Source organism: Brassica rapa, chromosome A02 (assembly GCF_000309985.2).
Source record: "Brassica rapa cultivar Chiifu-401-42 chromosome A02, CAAS_Brap_v3.01, whole genome shotgun sequence".
NCBI classification, from domain to species: Eukaryota; Viridiplantae; Streptophyta; class Magnoliopsida; order Brassicales; family Brassicaceae; genus Brassica; species Brassica rapa.
In genome coordinates this window covers 23,213,008-23,231,109 of record NC_024796.2, presented here as the reverse complement: position 1 = coordinate 23,231,109, position 18,102 = coordinate 23,213,008, and the positions used below count along the sequence as shown (strand labels likewise).

The 18,102-nt window shown below is 27.7% G+C and overlaps 1 long non-coding RNA gene across 1 annotated transcript; it reads right to left on the bottom strand.

The window, feature by feature from the left end:
• Window positions 1-6,964: 6,964 nt before the first annotated feature.
• On the bottom strand, window positions 6,965-16,912 carry LOC117132070. The gene is made up of 2 exons (XR_004455552.1): window positions 16,680-16,912; window positions 6,965-16,278 (listed from the first exon to the last, which is right to left on the bottom strand). It is a non-coding gene; the product is annotated as an uncharacterized LOC117132070 (long non-coding RNA).
• Between the last annotated feature and the right edge of the window lie 1,190 nt (window positions 16,913-18,102).

The window sequence follows — 18,102 nt, the reverse complement described above, 5'->3', positions numbered from 1 at the left end:
TTTGTCTAGTGGTGTGTGACAACATCATCTAAGATATTGATTGGAATATTTCTAATAAAAATATACGTGTTCTTGAAATTTTTTTGTGTGCCCTTTGTTTTGCGGAGTCTTGACTCTACATATGCAACATTCAATGTTTTCTACATTTTTGTACAGATTTCCCCATAATGGTTTGTTGACAAGCCTATATGACTGGCTTCCATATGCAGTAATGATATATTTAACTTAAGTGAAGATTATTTGACTAAATAATAAAAACATTTGACTATCAAAATGTTTAATAAAACTATATATTATTTCCTATTAGTTTTCATCAAATATTATATTATTTTTGAATTTATTGATTAGTTTTAATCTCTCACGTTAAAATCTAGAACAATTAAAATTATTAATACTCTTTGAATTATTTGGATTTATTATTTAAAATTTGATGATTGATTATAAATTAATATCTATAAACATTCAACAAAAATATAAAGACTAATAAATATTAAAAAAAAAAGATAATTCATAGGTTTATGTTATCCTTAATAATTTTATTCAATAAATCAGATAAGTAACTATAAAATAATATATTAAAATTCGGCCAAAAAAAACAAAAACAATTATTTTAAAATATAACGTAATTCATTTATCTTTGATATCCTTATTAAAATTTATTCATTTAATCTGATAATCGATTATCAATTAATATAATAAAAATTGATGATTTATTTTAATTTGTAAAATATATTTTACACATAAAAATGAATAATTTATATATACACACAATTATCTGATTAAGAAAATAAGAAAATAAAATAAAAAAATAATTCATTTGTCTTTGTTATCTTTATCAAAATTTATGCTTTTAAATCATATAATTAATTAAAAATGAATATAATACAAATTCATAAAAACAGAATTATTTTTTACCAATAAAAAAATAATTCATATATATATATATATATATATATATAATACTATTATATGATTAATTATTTATAAAGTATTTGATAATAAATGAAAAATCATATGTTTTTGTTATCCTTAATAATATTTTTTTATATAATATTATTGATTATAAATTGATATGATAAAATATAGCAAATTTGTATATTACAAATAAAAACATACTTAAAAATCAAAGATAATTCATATGTGTTTATTATCCTTAATAAAAGATTTTATTTAAATCATATAATTGATAATAAATTAATATAATAAAATTTCCAAAATTCAAAACGTATTTTACAAGAAAAAATAATTACTGTATCCCTTGTATATTAAAAGAGAAGCATTACAAAATTAGATGTATGACACGTGTCACTTGTTATCACGAGAACGATTCTTGAGAATCCACAGAAAAATAAGTTGACATATCTATAGTTTTCATTAAACTAATAATAAAATCCCTTAATAATCTCAAAAAATTGTTCTTCATTCTTTCCTTAAATAAAAGTTATAGACTAACCTAACGTGATTAAAATATATATGGTAATTAATTATTATCATTCGATTTTATAACAATTTGTATACCCTCTATTGTTTTGTTTAAATATTTTTATTAAAATAAATTATACAATTATATTAACCATATAATAGAAATTTATATTTTTTTGTATATGTTGTATTTTGAATTTATAAAAACGAATATAAATTACTAAACTATTAAAAGTCTCACATAAATTTTGTGATCAATGGTTTAAAATTTTTGTTATAATAAGATACAAATGATTATAAACTGATGGAGGAGAAGCAATGATAAATAGCTCAACCAAGAGGTTATAAAACCACGCTTGGGACCTGCCAGCTCAACCAAGAGATTCTAGGGAATCCTCGCTCGGGATCTGCTTCTCTATTGATGAATCTAATAAAATCAATACAAAAGATAGAAAATACAATTCTCCCAAAAGCCAAAGTTCTTTTATTAATCAAATCAAACTTAATAGAACTTTAGGCTTAGATGTCTATTTATAATAAATCCTTAAATCTTCGAAAACCCTAATCTTAATTAAAATAGGAAAACTACTAAAATATATAAAATACAATAAGAAGTAATTATCTATGTAAACTAATGAATAATAAAGATATTCGGATAATTTCGTCCTCGAATCTTCAACCGATTTTTCCACATAGGATGCTGCACAAAATCTTCACAAGTCGAATTTGCACAAATTTTGCACGAGCCAAATTCTTCATAGAATTGTTTCTGCACGTATATTGCAAGAGCCTGATTATGCTTGAAGTCTTCTGCATAAACGAGATTTCGTCCTATCTTTGCACGGACTAAATTATCAAAATCGTTTTCTTCATAAACATCATAGATTGGATCGCCACAAATCTCTTTGTGGATCTCATCATCTTCATAAACGTCGTAGATTGGATCACCATAGATCTCTCGACAGATTTCATGGTATTCTCTCTCAACTAAAGAACTTTCGTCCACGAAAAGATAGAGATTGCAACTGCTAATCAACATGACATCCATTATCGTTCTTCGATTAAAAAACCAAAGAGATGCAGCTCTGATACCACCTGATGGAGCGGAAGCAACGATAAACAGCTCAACCAAGGGGTTATGGAACCACGTTTGGGACATGCTTCTTGATTGATGAATCTAATCAAATCAATACAAGGGATAGAGAATATAATTCTACCAAAAGCCAAAGCTCTTTTTATTAATCAAATCAAAACTGAATACAACTTTATGCTTAGATACCTATTTATAATAAATCTTTAAATCTATGAAACCCTAATCTTAATTAAAATAGGAAAGCCTCTAAAATAGAGAAAATACATATAAAAGGTAATTATCACAAACTAATAAATAATCAAGATATTTGGAATACTTCCAAATATCTAGCTGCATCATAAACCACATGAGTAAGAAATCTTATTTAATAGGTGTTTATATATATATATATATATATATATATATAAATTAAACTACAGACCATATAAAAACACATACTTTTATTTTGATATTTGCATTGAAAAACTATTGAGAAATTAATATTTTAATTCTGGAATTTGCATTCAATTTTCAAAAATGATTATAAATTAATATAACTATTAAACATCCCACATTAAAAAGTTTGTCAATGGTTTAAATGTTGGTTATAAAAAGACGTTGATAATCATAAAACCATATGATTAGAAAAGTTATTTAATAAACAGTCATATTAAAAATATATTAGATATCTACTTTAATATCATTTAAATTTAATTATATATAATATACAATGAATGAAATTGATTGTTTTGATTTATTTACCATAAAATGATCGATAAGAGAGTGTTCGTTTGATTTATATGTGCGCTGTAATTTAATTATATACGTAAAATTTACTGATTTTTTTTTTAATTATTCAATATATATTTATTATTTTCGTATTTCAAAAAAATAGAAAAACATAAAATAAGTAATAATACATAAATATAATTTATATTTAAAATATTTATCCCACGTAAGACGCATATCTTAACCTAGTATACACTCTTATATGAGTAAGTAGCCCTAAAATGATTGTGCATGCATATTTGGATAAACACCTAGTAATATGTATTAGTCCACGATTTCTCCTCAATATAAACTTAATAATAAAATTTTATATCTAAATTTATGATTGCAATAAATATATTATTTTCATTAATTTTATAGTATATAATATGAGAAATTTTATTTCCTGTTTCTTATAAAGACTATTTATATTTAATTATATTGCTAAAATAAGATATTACTCTAATATGATATATATTTTGGATGAAACATATTTAATAAATTTATTGTTTTAACTAAGTTATGTTGATTGTTTTTTCATTTACGTTATAGAATATGAAATGGTTTTTATATTTTTACAAATCATATTATATATATTTAAATAAATAAAATACATACTAAACAGTCTGATATAAAGATTACCATCAAAAAGATAATTTTTATATTTATGCACATATATGTTTATTTTGAATATCTGTTGACTATAACCAATAGACCTCTGATACTTTAACAAGCCAATAAACCTGTTCTTTATAGTCTCTTCTTAATTTTAGAATTTTTTTTTAAGGCAGTGACTCAAATCCTTTATTATTTTTAGCATTATAGATGAAATCTCTTATTTTTGAATGTAATCAGCATGAAGACTATATCCATATACATCAAATTATTAATATTACATATTTTAATAGTGTGATTTACATGTATCATCATTAAAATTAAAATATAATTAAATAAGGACATAAATCTTCATTTTGATTACTTTCTGTAGAAATTATATTATTAAGTAAGATTTTTTCTACATAATGTTAAATGTCATTAAATATTTGAGTCAATGAATAAAAAATAAAATAAATTCTGAATTCAAAAGAGACTATAAATACCAGGTCTATTGGTTTGTTAAGTATCAGAAGTCTACTGGTTATAACCAAAATTAAGAATGGCATCAAAGATAACGTTCTTCTTGCTTCTTGCTCTTGTTTTCGCTTGTAAGTCTCTCTAATCTCTCTAGCAAGTCTTTCTCTAAGTGTATTTTGATTTGAAATTTAAGAATGAATTATTTGTTTCTGATTTTTTTTTTTGGTATCAATGTGCTTAATTAGGTGCAACGATGGTGAGTGGACAGTTTCAGCATTGCACAACAATTAGAGATTGCAAAATATATTTAATATGCAAGATTGGGGAGACAGAACAATGCTTAGACAATCAATGCAAATGTGGTCCGACACCTCAAATTAAAGGTCAGCCGTGCAGGAAAACACACGATTGCGATGCAACAATATGTAAAGATTTTATTAATGTGTGTGTGGATGGATTCTGTACTTGTACTCCTCCTTAATGCATAATATCATAAACATATGCATATTTCTTGATTTTACTATCGTGGAAAGATTTTCTCATTGATATTAATAACAAGTATTCTGAAAGAGTTATGTGTATGTTTAAGAATATAGATTGAATAAGGTTTTATTTTATATGAAGGATTTCTCACACATATAAGTTATTTGATAGGGAAATTCTCTCAAATATATATTTATAAGTTTTTGTCACCAAAATAGTCTTTAAAAATGACTAAAATAGCTTCTTTTGAAAATTTTATTTTTATTTTTATTAATTTGAAGCTTTTTTTATATATTTTGGTGTTATATAAGTCCATCATTAACTAAACACAGATATACATCACTCAGTCAAGTGCAAACTACACATATATAGATAAGGCATGGTTCTTTCAATCTTAAAACTAATTCTAGATGGTCCTTACATTGCTTTCATCTTATGAATTAGTTTGGATAGATAAGTAATTACTAACAAGTGTTGATTCATGCAAGGTGAGTAGATTAGAATTGATCTTTGTCGAGTGGTGTGTGACAACATCATGTAATCAGGATCAGCCTAGTATGTAAAATATTGATTGGAAGATTTCTAATAAAAATATACGTGTTCTTGAAATTATTTTGTGTGCCTTTTGTTTTGCTGAGTCCTGACTCTACATATGTGCAACATCCAATGTTTTCTACATTTTTGTACAGATTTCCCCATAATGGTTTGTTGAGAAGCCTATATGACTGGCTTCCACATGCAGTAATGATATATTTAGCTTAAGTGAAGATTATTTGATTAAATAATAAAAACATTTGACTATCAAAATGTTTACTAAAACTATATATTATTTCCTATTAGTTTTCATCAAATATTATATTATTTTTGAATTTATTTATTAGTTTTAATCTCTCAAGTTAAAATCTAGAACAATTAAAATTATTAATACTCTTTGAATTATTTGGATTTATTTTTTAAATTTGATGATTGATTATAAATTAATATCTAATCAACAAAAATATAAGAACGTATTAAAAAAATAGATAATTCATAGGTTTGTGGTATCCTTAATAATTTTATTCATTAAATCAGATAATTAACTATAAAATAATATATTAAAATTCGGCCAAAAAAACAAAAACAATTATTTTAAAATATAACGTAATTCATTTATCTTTGATTCCTTATTAAAATTTATTCATTTAAATCTGATAATCAATTGTCAATTAATATAATAAAAATTGATGATTTATTTTTACTTGTAAAATATATATTACACATAAAAATGAATCATATATATACACACACTGTTATCTGATTAAGAAAATAAGAAAATAAAAATAAAAAATAATTAATTTGTCTTTTTTATCTTTATCAAAATTTATCCATTTAAATCATATAATTAATTAAAAATTAATATAATACAAATTCATAAAAATAGAATTATTTTTTACCAATTAAAAATAATTCATATATATAAATATTCTACTATTATATGATTAAGTATTCATAAAGTATTTGATAATAAATGAATAATCATATGTTTTTTTTTGTCATCAAAAATAAAATCATATGTTTTTGTTATCCTTAATAATATTTTTTATATAATATTATTGATTATAAATTAATATGATAAAATCTAGAAATTTTTTACATCACAAATAAAAACATACATAAAAATCAAAGATAATTCATATGTGTTTATTATCCTTAATAAAAGATATTTATTTGAATCATATAATTGATTATAAATTAATATAATAAAATTTCCAAAAATCAAAACGTATTTTACAAGAAAAAATAATTACTGTATCATTACAAAATTAGATGTATGACATCACTTTTTATCATGAGAATGATTCTTGAGAATCCACAGAAAAATAAGCTGACATATCTATAGTTTTCATTAAACTAATAATAAAATCTTTTTTTTATCTCAAAAAATTGTTCTTCATTTTTTCCTTAAATAAAAGTTACGAACTAACCTAATGTGATTAAAATATATATGTCAATTAATTATTTTCATTAATACGATTTTATAACAATTTGTATACCCTCTATTATTTGTTTAAATATTTTCATTAAAATAAATTATACAATTATATTAACCATACAATAGAAATTTAGATTTTTTTTGTATATGTTGTATTTTGAATTTATAAAAACGAATATAAATTACTAAACTATTAAAAGTCTCACATAAATTTTGTAATCAATGGTTTAAAATTTTTGTTATAATAAGATACATATGATTATAAACCACATGAGTAAGAAATCTTATTTAATAGGTGTTTATATATATATATATATATAGAAATTAAACTACAGAGCATATAAAAACACATACTTTTATTTTGATATTTGCAATGAAAAACAATCGAGAACTTAATATTTTAATTCTGGAATTTGCTTTCAATTTTTAAAATGATTATAAATTACTTTAAATAGCCTGTTTTTATTTTGAAAAATTTAATATTTATTTTTACTTTTAAAATTTTGAAACTTCACCATCAAAACCCCACCTTTTAACTTAACCTCTACTTCTAGATTAGTTAACCCTAGCTATAAATGTATATTTACCTTTCAATAAAACATATTTTGATCATTTTTCTCTTTGAAAGCTATTTTTGTGAAACTAAAGTTAAAATGACTATCCTATGGAATTTCTCTTTTTGCCTTGTACCTGCCTAACACAATTTTCGCAAAGTTGAAGTCGGAGTGGACAGTTTCCGATGATGTTCCTAGAAATAGCAAGTCATCGGACTTTGACTCTCGGAGAATTAGATATGTCGTCAAATCCTTGGAAAGTTACTGAAGGATGATCTTCTTGGTAGATTGTTGGTATCATTTTTCGGGGTATTTTTCGAGATCAAATTTCTGATGAAACTTATTATAAAAAACATGGGAACTTACAGACACTGTTTTTCTTTACAAAAACAGAGTATGGAAAAACAACATATTCTTTCATTACACCCATAAAAAACAACCTAAGTACTCACACAGATGTGATAGACTTCTAAGATGATATCAATTCGTTTTAAGTACTCACACAGATGCGATACACAGACGAGTGACTCTCTTGATTTATATAGCTTTGAGCCTTTGATTGAATGAGACTATACACGTTCTTTACCATTTGTTGTTGGATTAATCTTGAAGAAAAAAGAAACTTACAAAACAAGCAAGAGACCTAATCCTACCAAGATATGGAATTAGATTATGTTTAGGAGTTATCTAAATGTAATGACTATTAGGATTAGGAATAATAAACTCTACATATGGAGATGTCAAAGTGTGACATAATTTACAAGAGTTTAGAGATTGAGAGCTTATGTTTTGAGCATATTTTCTTAAGCTAATAATAAGAGAGATATTCTTATTGATCTTTGAATTCAATATTTGGTATCAGAGCTAGAGTTTGTGTTCTATGGGAGATCTATCGATAATGACAACATCGAAACCAAAAGAAGGAGATCCTTCGATCAAGTGTCCAACGTTAACCTCTATGAACTACACCGTATGGGCCATTAGAATGAAGAACTTACTTAAGGTGCATAAAGTCTGGAGCATCGTAGAAACAACAATAGAGGAAGAAGATAAAAACGACATTGCAGTTGGTTTGTTGTTTCAAGTGATACCCTAGACCTTGGTGCTGCAAGTCGGGGAGTTTAATACGGCAAAGAAGGTATGGGATGATATCAGGGCATGACATGTTGGTGAAGATCAAGTTAAAGAAGCAAAACTACAGACCTTATTGTCAGAGTTCGACAGACTTACAATGAAAGATGCCGAGAAGATAGATGATTTTTCCGGAAAGCTGTCTGAAATTTTGTCAAAGTCTGCTGCCCTAGGAGAAGAAATTGAAGAATCAAAACTGGTCAAGAAATTTCTTAAGAGTCTCCCTCGAAAGAAATACATACACATCATAGCATCACTCAAACAAGTGCTTGATCTTAAAACCACCAGTTCTGAAGACATTGTTGGTCGACTAAAGGCGTATGAAGAAAGAGCTACCAAAGAAGAAGAAGCCCAAGAAGACCAAGGGAAACTCATGTATACCAACACGGATTCCCAATCCTCTCGTGAGTACTACAATGATTACCGAGGAAAAAGAAGACGAGGAGGAAGGTCTTACAAAGGTAGGGGTCGTGGAGGATATGCAGTTCAAGCCTTCTCGGAAATCAAACAAGGAAAACCTTCCCGAAAGCAACATCGTATAGAGCTAGCAAAGCACTTGAGCTTGTCCATGGTGATTTGTGCGGACCTATAACACCAAGCACACTTCGTAGGAACAAGTGCGTGTTTGTGCTCATTGACGACCACACTCTATGCATGTGGACCATATTTTTGAAGGAGAAGAGCAATTTCTTTGAGAAGTTCAAGAGGTTTAAGATGATGGTAGAACATGATTCAAAGCAGAGGGTATAGAGGAGGAGAGTTTACTTCTCGAGAGTTTAATGAGTTCTGCGATCAAGCAGGGATCAAACGTCACTTATCAGCTCTGTACGTTGAGGCAGTGAGGCATTCAACGTACATATTGAATCTTGTGGCTACTAGGGTACTTAAAGACGTGACTCCTTATGAAGCTTATCGGGGAAGTAAACCTAATCTAAGTCACATGTGAACGTTCTCATTAGCTACGCGAAAGTGGTGAAACCACACCTGAAGAAACTGGAGGATAGATCATGAGTGCTTTACCTGCTACACACACGTGCGGACCTGTCTTACTGTGTAGGAGTACCTAGCCGGTATATGCATGACCGAAAGAATCTCATGGAGCAGCAATGAAGCAATGCCTTAGATACATACAAGGAACCACGAGCTATGGTCTGACGTTTGAGAATACAACGGCAGGAACTACACGTCTTGTTGGCTATTGTGACTCAAGTCACAATGTGGATCAGGATGATGGTAGGAGCACGACAGGTCATGTATTTTACCTAGGCAAAAGTCCTATATCATTGTGTTCGCAGAAGCAAAATAATGTGGCACTATCTTTCTGTGAAGCAGAGTTCATGGCCGGTACAGAAGAAGCTCGTCAGGCGATTTGGTTGCAGGATTTACTTGGTGAAATTAGTGAGTTACTATGCAAGAAGACGGTCATAGGCATAGACAATCAATCCCCCATTGCGCTCACGAGAAACCCAGTGTTTTATGGCTGATCAAAGCACATATATACTCGATATCATTTTATTAGAGAATGTGTGGAGAAAGGTTTGATAGAAGTCGAGCATGTTCCCGGGACAGAGCAGAAGGCAGATATCTTGATGAAAGCACTAGGAAGAATCTAGTTCAAGGAAATGAGAGAACTCATTGAAGTTCGAGACTTGTCGAAGATGGAGTTCAAGCTTAAGGGGGAGAATGTTAGATTAAGCTTGAAGAAAAAAGAAAACAAGAGAGAGACCTAATCCTACCGAGATATGGAATTAGATTATGTTTAGGAGTTATCTAAATGTAATGACATGAATATCCAAAATTATAATTTTTTGTGCTCTATTTTCTATATTTTATTTTATGATTTACTTGAAATATTTTTTTTGTTACCATATTTGTTCTAATTGTGTAGCATTCCTAAGTAATATGAAACTTTAAATATAAAATTTAGAGTTTAACATGTTTTATTATATTTTAATAGTTCACTAGATTTTGATCGGCTTTGCGAGCGCATAATATTCTATGATGAAATTTTTTACTAATAACTTAATAAATATTTTGTTAATTTGTAAAAACCAAAATTTTTTAAAAATATTTTTGCATTTAAGTCAGTGTTTTAAAAAATATCCATATTTAAAAAATCACTAAAACCCGAGACTAGCTGATTGAACCGATGGATGACCGATATGTAATCCAATTTGATTTACATTATTATAGTTTCATAATTTGTCACTTTTTAATCCAAATTTAAAGTTCATTTTTTTGAAATTTTATAAAATTATGACGTTTCTACAAAATTTGATAGAGAAAATGATAGATATCAAATAATTAAGAACTATAAATATGTCTTGAACATATTACTCCTTTTTATATAGCTCAATTAATTTTACTGTAGTTGTTTTGTGTAATTTATCTTGTTAATAATTTGGTTTATATTATAATATTGAACATTTTACATAACTATTTTTTTATTATATTATTGTACAATGTATAAATTTATATATATATATATATATATATTTATTTTATGTTATGGCTATTATTTAATGATTCTGTTACTTCAATAATATAACCATTGTTTAGGAAATATAAATAAAATAATCCATTAATTTAATTTATTTATTATTTAATTTTTGAAGTATTTAAACCTGTAAAATAAGTTATATTTATTTTTCGTTGTTTTAAAAAAATTTGAATTCTTTTCATTATTTAATTTATCTAAATAATTTGAAGAAAAAAATTTGTTGAAATTATAAAATGATGATGACTAATATTTTATATTGTTTTAACAAAAGATTAATTATAATGTTGTTTGAAAACATGGATAGTAGTATAAAGAAAGAAGTATATTGTTTGGCAATACGGATAGTAGTACGAAGAAATGTATATTAGTGATTTAATGTAAGTTTAACTATAAAGTTGAAAGGAATTTTTAATTTAAAAACTTACAAAATAAACGTTAGGTCCAACACACTGTTTTTGTTTTAATAAGATAGATTTGAAGTTATTTTGTAAAATTTTAGATATATATGATAGATTTTGACTAAATTTGATTGGGTTTGCGTAGTTTGTGTCTTTTTCAAATCGTAAATACCTGAACCCGATTACGGACCCAAAAATTACGGGTTATTTATATGTATTTTAATTATAGATCTAAACCGACCTGGAACCGAGGAGAAACTATCCAAACCGAAATTTTACAAATACCTATTGGGTCCAAATTTATAGGACCCAAAGGATCCAGACTTGAGAGGAGCACCGGCCTGAACTTGACCCTAAGATCTGAATGCCCAAGCTTACTAGAGGGTTAAATACAAATAGAACAAAAAAAAGTATAACAAACTGGAAAACCTTATTAGAATTTGGACAAAATTTCATGTTTACCACTTTTTTTGTATCATTATTCTTGTTTACCACAATTAAAGAGATATTTTCAAAAATACATTCTTCATTAAGATGCAAAAGACTCTTATACCCTTGTTCTCTTTATATATAATAAATAATTATATAAATAACTAAAAAACTAAATATATATATTAATATGTTTTCGAATTATACTTTTTCAAATTCGAATTTTTATAAAAAAAATTTTGAAATTTTGTTTTTCAAAATTTCTCTTTGAAAATCGTAAATTATTTTTGAAACTATTTTAAAAAAATTTTAATATATTTTTAAGTATTTATTTATATATTTATTAGAATCCTAAATTTCATATTCCAAAAACCCTTCTCCACCCCTCAACTCTATATTTATAAATGTTTTTTTGCTCTTTAAAAGTAAGGGTAAAATGATTAGTGTAAACATGAAAAGTTGTATTATGAATATGGTATTTTTGGCAATTTCCCTAGAATTTGTTCCCATGTATTATTTATGATAACATTTCAACATTTTAACTAAAATGACTCAAACTGTATGTACAATTAACACTGAATTCTTTTTAAAAACTTTATAAGCTTAAAATAATTTTTTTTTAAATAAAGAAAAATTGATTACATCAAATGTATATAAAAATTCTGTTATTTTCTGGTTGTAAATCTATTTTACGATAACATAAACTCTAAGACACAATTGAAAAAAAACAAATCAAAATTAAAATTTGGAAAGTATTACACATTTTCAGCTTAAATTGGTGTGAAAAACAACTATCCAAAATTTAGGTATAAATAATATGTTACGCAAAAATTCATGAGAAATTCCATAGAAAGACTTAAAAAAGTTTTTGTCACAAATATTAACCTTAAAAATAAAATATGACCAAAATAGACTTAAATGTTTTATCAAAAAAATTAAATATACACTTATACCCCTAGGATTAATTAATCTAGACATTAGGTTTTAGAGTTAAGGGGTGTAGTTTAGGGTTTAAGGTTTAATGTTTAGGGTTTAGGGTTTATAGTTGAGGAGTGGGGTTTTAAGGATAGGATTTCAAATTTTTTTTTTAAAAACAATTTTCAAAATAAAAAGTGCTATTTTGGTCATTTTTGTTTTTGAGATCTATTTTTGTGACAAAAACTTATAAGGGTCTATTTTTTTGCCCAAAAATCATATATATAAATATTTGGTTTTTAATTTAACTAATTCAAAACTCGTATTCCGCGCATAAAAAAGCTCTAGTAAAGTTAAAGACTAATCAATAATAGTTTTATAGAACAATATAATAATAAAAAGAGCAATAATAATGGTGGAGAATAAGTTTTCCGTAAAACAAAATTAGAAATTGTATAGTAAATATATTAAATGTATCTTTTTAAACAATTTTATTTTCTAAGAAATGAATGATTTTAATTGTATTTATTAAACTTTGATTAGATAAAAGTTGTGGGAAAGGGTCAATCACAAAAATAATATATTTATATTAAAATTTAAATATCTAAATGTCTAAACTATCAAAGTTATTGAAGGAAGTTTCACAAGCTAAGCTCATTCATATACCATAGACGCAGAATTTAAGGACGGACAGTCTCGCACACAGTGTAAGAAATCAATCGTATTTTGCTGTCCATATGGACGCGAAGTTACTAGTTTGGTTTAGAGAGTCTATATGAGTTTATTTTTAAGTTGCTGACAAAAAAAAATGTCTAAATGTGACATCATTTTGAAACATAATGAGTGATAAAGAAAATATTTTAGTGGATACATGTATTAATAATTAAAAAAAACATTAGTTTTATTTAGCAAATTTACCTATAAATTGCTGGCAGCAGAAAAAAATACTATACATGGAATGCGTTCAAATCTAAAGTGTGGATCAATTTGAGTTTTTAAAAAAATTTAGATAGTTCTATAAGAATTAGAGATATGCTTTTGGTTAAATCATTTTAGAGTTTCACCTAAAATCATGTGATTTGATTTTTTTTTAACTTACAAACTTTATCCAAATACTCTAAAATCAATAGTAAACTTTGGAAATTCACAACTTAAAATATTGTCAATAACACTCAATTTCATAATACTTTATACCCCATCAGTTTTATATTAAGTATCGTTTTAATTTTTAAATTGTGTTTCATTATAAGAGTCGTTTTATAATATTAATGCAAATATTAGATGTTTTTTCCAGTTTTTTTCTTATTCTTATCTCGTTAATTAATAAAGCCAAACAAAATCATGTTTTAATTAAGGATAAAACAGAAAATTTTAGCATTTTTTTTTTAATTTGTGTGCAAAAACCTTAAATGATACTTTTAATGAAATGGATAGTGTAAAATGTCAATTTCAATAACTATAAATTTAAATAATTTTGTAATTAATATTTGAATAACAATCAATTTATCATTTTAATCTTACAGGTTACTTTTCTGAAAACAAAAATCATAATCCAGGCTTCTTAGCCAACGTGTACCATCTCTCACGTCATTTGAACGGACGAAAGGAAAAGGTCAAACCTCATTTACACTTATATGTGAGTCAGTAGAAGATTCTTCTTCGGTTGACAAAAAAAAAAGTAGAAGACATAAAAGATTGTTCAATTATTACAACGTAATCAGATTAGTCAGGTCATAAACATGCACCGTAGTCTTTATATTGATTAGAAAGTGGCTATAAAAATTTAGCAATTATTACAACGTAATCAGATTAGTCAGGTCATAAACATGCACCGTAGTCTTTATATTGATTAGATAGTGGCTTATAAAATTTAGCTGTTAAACTTCGAATAGTGACCATTGTCCCGCTCCGCCCCGTAGTTAACAGTAACAAAAATCTCTATATATACTATATATCTATATGTTTTTATAACTGTTAAAACCGCACCGCAGTTGAACCGCTTGTCCCGCACCACTCAAACCGCAATCACCATTCAGAGCCATAAATAAAGATTTTTGTTGTAGTTTTTTTTTGTCAGCGATTTTTGCTGTAGTTAAATTGGATATATTCGGAAGTTTTTGATTATACATATTTTAAAATCATTTATGCGAGATATATATATATATATACATAATTATTTTCAATTAAAATCATTTATATTACTAAATAAGTCATCTATTATCAAAATTTACTATCATTTTACGTAATAAATAAATAACAGTTATATTATTTTAAAGTATTCAAAAGTAAATAAAAATTATTATCGTTATAGTAAAATTAATATCTAAACAATAATAAATTTAATCTAATATTGTTTAATTTATTTGATATTATAAATAATTTTCTCAATTTTATAGATTCTACAGCATAAATAATAAAGATGTAAATTGTTTACTTATATAAAAAAAGTTTTCTTTAACTTTTTTTATTTACCTTTAAAATAAATCTAGATTATGATTGGTAAAAATAAATAGAAATTTGATATAAACTTTAAATTTTAAACTAGAGCTATTTATAATTAGCAAAAATTATTGATTAAAAAAATTAAATAAAAATTATTATGAGATGGTGAAGATGCTTTCAGAATCAGAAGAATGACCAGTTTTTCAAGTTATTTGGAAGACAAAGATTTTGAAGATGAGTTTCAACTAGGGGTAGGCACTTCGGTTATTTTTTCGGTTCGGTTTGGTTAGTTTGGTTCTAGTATTTTTCCAATTGAAATAAACCATAGTTAGTTTGGTTCGATTCGGTTTGTGTTTCGGAAAAGTATCGAAAACATTTGCGACGAAGAAAACTCGGGAATAGATGTAGCATCGTGCACATTAAAAGGAACACTTTCCTCCCGATGGTTAGCTAGATCCACCTCTGGTTGACCAATTCATTCAGAAACTAATGTGTCATGAGAATCCTCTCAAAAAACTTATGAAAAACATTCTACGACTAGATCGTAATGAAATAAACTTCAGTAACACTCCATGAGTAACTCCAAGAAATTGTCACCTAAGATTGAAATCATTGCAGAAACTTTTTCTCGTAAAACCCGCAGAAACAACACTACTTTGACATATGAGCCGGTCCTAGAATTTAAAAGACTAGAAGAAAAAAAAAAAGAAAAATATGGCCACTTTTTAAAGAAAGAAATAGAGATAAAAAATAAAAAGTAATAGCTGCCATTAGCCGTCGAACCCGTGCTCTATAGATAATGTAGACATACGAGTTTACCACTGAGCTACAGAGAATATTTATAAAATGTGGCCGAAACTAATAAGTAAAATAATCGGCCGCAAGCGGGAGCTTCATCCGCTTCTACCAAAGGCCGGCACAAGACATATGTATACATATCACCTATTTACAACCTTCGTAAAACCGGTTCCCATTATTTACACGAAAAATCCTTCGTACAATCATATCAAGTCTTACGAAGAAAATTTCTAAAGTTAACATAACAAGCTTTATGAAGAAATATGTTTTGTATAGCAAACGCAAACCTGTAAGATCTGATTTTCGATGATCAATCTAAACTTTATCTTTTCGCATTACGATCTAATAGATCTCCTTTTTTAGCCCTGCGACTCGCCAGCTTCTGCCTTTCTTTTCCCTCGGTCACATCCGAGAAGGCAGTCATCCCGCCGCTGACACCATACTGGTTATGTAGTAAACCTCTTGGGCGTTGTCTTCCTAAGACAAAAAGACCCGATTTTCATAAGACTATAGGTCACATTATACGAAATATTCGTCGTATAACTGAAACCCAGAGCAGAGAATAATTTTCTACGACTATCGGCCATATTAGCACAGATAACTCTGGAAAACTTAGCCTATCAATCTCGACAAGCGCTCTTTGGCCCTCAGTCAATTACGCCTTCCAGTAAAGATCCAAACAAGATATTGCCATCCCCTTTAAAGACTATCGTAAACTAACATGACCTTAAACGTTAAAGTACCATGGTCTAATCCTTGACCTACAACATCCTTGGCTATCTGAGTGAACACATCCTTCACGCCAAGCCAAACTATTTGAGAAACCATCGCTCCATCACTTAACGGCTAAACGACAATCTACGATTTGTCTAAAAACGTCGCGTGACTATTAAGAGAATAATTATCGTATCACCCACAGTCGGAAATCATATGATAAATTCTTCGTAACGAAACTCAGTCCTAACAACCAAACGGTTAACGGAAAATCTAACTTTTCGAAAATTGACCAAGTTCAATACGCTCCACAATTCACTTTAAGCCTGCAACGTTTTACCCATAATACGGGGCATGTAAGAAAAAATTCGAAACAAAGCTTCTAGAGCTATACGAAACATCATCAAAAATGCACAAAATAGATCTCGGAACGCCAACACTTCACAAAGCACTATGAAGGAAAACACTTCCTCTTATGGACAAATTTACGCGACACCTCAGTCCTAATTCCTCGATCGCAAATCAAATTATTAGCATCCAAACAAGAACAACAATTTTGGCTGCGAACATCCATAGTCAAACTAGAATGTTTCTCAAACACAGGGCTAAGATTAAACCTTTGCAACATCACGAAACATCTTCAAGCCCGCGAATATTTCAAGCACGAAACGCGGCAAACGAAAGAATAACAAATCTTCAGCATCGCGAGACGTCGTCGCAGACGCCTGAAGATTCATTCTTCGACAAAATTTCCTTCCTCAATAAAAACACCTTCTTGGAAGACCAGACAGTCATACGAACGAACATCTTCTCAAAACATATCTTTCGCGAAGACTCAAAATGGTAATTTTTACCATTAAGTTTGTTGCTGATCACAACAAACTCTTAATGTCCTAAACAAACTTAGCCATCTCATAGAGATAACTCTCGTACATCCGACACAAGGCTAATAGCGCTATAAAAGAAACCCAAAATTTTCGGTCAACACTTCCATGAGGCTTAAAAATTGTCCTTGGAGAGATGCTCGGTCCCAACCATACAAGTCGTATAAGCCAAGAACCTATCGCGGACTTTAAATCGGTATGGAATCATGATGAAATTGAAATGGGATATGTAAGTCAAATTAGTCATCGCACCCTCTAAAACCAAGAGTAAACCTAGGTCTTGCCCTAAACCCAGCGCACTGGTCTGTAACATCTCTAGGCATAGTTTCAAACACCTACGAGATCCCAAAATTTGTCTCTTTTCCAATATTCGAGCGTATTCAGAAATCCCGCAAGTTTACACACTGCAGAAAACTCTCGAAACAGATCACAGATATAGCAGTTCACACAGAGTTAGATTACGAGATGACAACTCGTAGTCTTTCTTCTACACCTATATAAAATTCCATCGGCAGCAACACGCCTGATAACCTCTACATATAAACT